This window comes from Belonocnema kinseyi, chromosome 8, assembly GCF_010883055.1.
Source record: "Belonocnema kinseyi isolate 2016_QV_RU_SX_M_011 chromosome 8, B_treatae_v1, whole genome shotgun sequence".
NCBI classification, from domain to species: domain Eukaryota; kingdom Metazoa; phylum Arthropoda; class Insecta; order Hymenoptera; family Cynipidae; genus Belonocnema; species Belonocnema kinseyi.
This window is the reverse complement of record NC_046664.1, coordinates 135,731,912-135,735,688: the sequence shown is the minus strand read 5'-3', so window position 1 is coordinate 135,735,688 and position 3,777 is coordinate 135,731,912.

Below are 3,777 nucleotides of genomic sequence, written 5' to 3'. Positions count from 1 at the left end.
TATATGTTAAGACAATTAGCGAAAAAAATTCTAAATTTCGCTTGATTCAAATTGTAGAAAATTTAATCCGCCTTAATTCAGTTCAACCCGATATAATTGATTGATATTTAGTGAATTTTTAATCCAAATAAATCTGATTTTGGATTGAATTGGATTAATTTGGAATGAAAATTGGTTTAGGTTATTCCGCGTTTAAATTGATTCGGATTGATTCGGATTAGAAGTTTGGATTAAGTCGGATTAATTTTCAAGCTATCACATCTAAAACTTTCGCCAGGGAGGTGCCTGGTTGTATTGGGACGAGGAAAGGAAACTGTTAGTAAGAAATAAGGTGAAACGCAAATACTGTAGAGATAAACGAAGATATGAAAATAAGAAATAGAAAAAAAGAAAAAGAGGTAAGAAATGAAAGTAGGGAAGATTGGAGAATATGTTACTGGAATATAGCAGGATTGGAGAAAAAGCATAGGGAGTTAATGAGACACTTAGCGCAATGGCATGTTGCAGTAATGATGGAAACTTGGCTAGACGAAAGCTGATGGGAAAGAGCAAGGAGGAGGTTACCAAGAGGTTACGACAGGCAAGTTCAAAATTCAAAGAGGAAGGAAGTAAAAGGCAGAGCAATAGGAGGAATGGTGATGGGAGTAAGAAACATGTGTATAACAAGGAAGGATAAGAAAAAGATGAGAGATGAAAGAACAAATAGAAGGGTTAGTAGTGGAAGAGGTAAAGATGAAAAATCCAAAGACAAGATACTGAATTTAAAGGGAAAGAAATTTATACAGAGCTTGTGGGAGTTCAAATGTTCCAATTCATACGGAAATATAGAGTAGGATGAGAAAGGGGAACATATACGGTCACGAGGAGAAATGACAACGGTAATTGATTATGTGATAGTGGAAGTTGAGGTAAGAGAGAAAGTCTAGAAACTAAAGGTAGTGGATTGTATAGATTCGGATAACTTTTCTATAGTAGTAACATCAGAGGGAGAGAAAAGTAAGAACGGAAGAGGAAAATATAGAAGAGGAAATAGAAATAATCATAGGAGAAACAAAAGCAGCATCAGAGTACACAAGCAAAAAGGAAGTTCACGAAGGAGAAAATAGAGGTGTATGGGATGCGGAATGCAAATATAAGAAGATGGGTAATGTTTAATAGAGTATGGAGAGGAAAGTGGTGATTAGAGTTATTAAAAGAAGAAGTGTTTCCGGTAGTAAAGAAAGGAAGAGGGACGTGGTTAAAGATTATAGGATTTTAACCCTAATAAATATTACATAATAAAATATATATATAAAGGACTATTTAGTAATTAAGAGGATTAAAAAAGAGGAAAAGGGCAAGGATAGCAATGTTCGTAGACATAAAGGCGGCGTTTGCCTCCTTGGACTGAGTCGAAATAGAAAAAATTATGGCGGAAAATGGGATACGACAGAGCTTAATAAAGAGATTATCGGAAATTTTCAGAGAGACCAAAAGCAGTGAGAGGGATAAGGCAAGGATATCCTCTTTAAAAAAAAGTAAAGAAGTTCAAATATTTGGGATAAACATTGCAAATAAATGGAGGACACAGAGCTTATATAAGAGAAAGGATAAAGAAAACGGCCAGGGTAATTAAATAGATATGGGAAATAGTAAAATGAAGGTTAAAAAATTGGAGAGTCAGAATCTGATTATTTAATACGCTGGTATAATTGATTCTAGGTTATGGAGCGGAGATATGGGGATGGAAGAAAAGAAAAGAGATTTAAGAGTTTACAAAAAAGATACATAAGGTGGACATTAGGGTTAGGGTAGAGTTCGTTTGACTACATCGTGAGAGAAGAAGCGCAAATAGATACATTGAGCACTAAAGCAGGAATGAAGGTATGGCAATTTGTGACGAAGTCAGGGAAGGGAAAGGCAGGCAAGTTAACGAAAAAGTGTTTCAAGAAGGTAAAAGCCAAATGGGGGAAGGCGATGGAACTAACAGAATGGAAGTCTCGTTGGGAGATTTTAGTGCTATAGCTATAGGAAGGGGGAATGCAGTAAGCTATAAAGATTTAGAGAAAAAGGATAGGGAAAGGCAATTAATGTAAAGATAATTTAAGACTGAGGAATCAAAATACAATAAATAGTATAAATTGATCCAAAAAAAAGAAGTATCAACAAATAATTTAGAAAAGGGATGGATAAAGAGAATGTGGACCAGAATAATAAGATGTAGATTGGGATGAGAGATAAGGGAGAGAATGTATTGGGAAAGGAAACGGAACAGAAAGTGCAGAATATGTGAGCAAAAGGATGTGGTAAAGATTTTAGGAGAAGATAAAGTGGGGGAGGAGTAGATGACGGAGTTCAAGGGGGCTAGAGCGGCAAATATGAAGGAATGGGCGTGGAAAAATGGCAAAATTCCATAGAAAAGAAGTAAAACGAAAAGGAGGCGGAAATCGCTTTGATTAGAAGGGTAAAATTAAAAGCGTAAGCATTGCGCTATATAATATATAGGAGAAAGGATACAGACATGATAATTGATGTAAATATTTTTAAACATTTAATTTTTGCAGTAAATGATTTGCAAGTTAAAAATCGATACCTGTGCATGTAAGCATATTTAAATAACCAAAAATGTCTAATTATGTTTAAAATTTTCATTTTCTATATGTATCTAGCAAAATTCTGATGATAAGAAAAAACCGACATTTTTGGATGCGCCATTTTAATGTCACGTATTGCGTGAACTTTGGTGTATATTGTATTTAAAATTTCAGAATAAAACATGAGGATCAATTGTAAAAATATGAAATTGAGAAAAGAGAGTTAAGAAATAAAGGAGATTGAATTTCCCGCACGTTAACGGACCATTCATCATCACTCACTCCACCCGTTCAGTAGATACTCATCCCCCTTATTCTGGAGTTGAAACCCTTGTATTTCATCTCTGTGTATTGATTTTATGTGCACAATAAGACTACATGTTACAGGAGGAGTTAATATCGATACCACGTGGACAATAGAAGATGCAATATTCTTACCTCCCAGGGGGAGTCGAAGGTTTTAGAAGACCACGTGCAGGATGGACCCTTGCCACCATCAGTCGCAGTCCACCGTTAAACTTGCAGTCCGCCGTTATACTTGCAGTCCGCCGTTATAGTCGCAGTTTCCCGTTATAACATCCGTCACCGACACAGTCGCAGACCATCGTTATAGTCGCAGTCTCAATTCACAGTTTCCACGATAGATTCAAGCCAGTTTCCGCGACTAACTAAACCGTAGTTTCGCGACAACTCAAGCAAATTCACCAACAATTCTGCAGCTATTCAGTTCACCAGAATCGAGTTCACGGCTGGTTCATTCTAAAAGTCTTAATTAATTTGGAGACCAGAATTTTTGGGTTCCTGAGATCTACAGTTACCGAAATTCCGAATTCCGCACCTTTCATTCAGAAGGCCCGTCAATTCTCTGAGGAAAAACCATTTATTCATCAACCGCTTATCGGTTACCGATCAACTCTCTAGGATGACCAAGTTCGAGTCCAACCCCTCAGAAAAATACAAGGGCTCAAAAAGAAATATCATCCAGTTACCAGTCCTCGCAGTGTGATATTGAAGATTTCCCCCAAGTTGCAGGTTTTTTTCTCTCTCTCATTATCTCTCTTTCTCTCTCTTTTTATCTTATCTCGTTCTAATCCTCATTAAAATATTGATGTCAGTTTCCAACAATTTTCATACATTAAATGTCAATTGAATAAATGTCTTGATATCTGAATTTCTTTCGAACTTATGTAGCAATACCCTGATC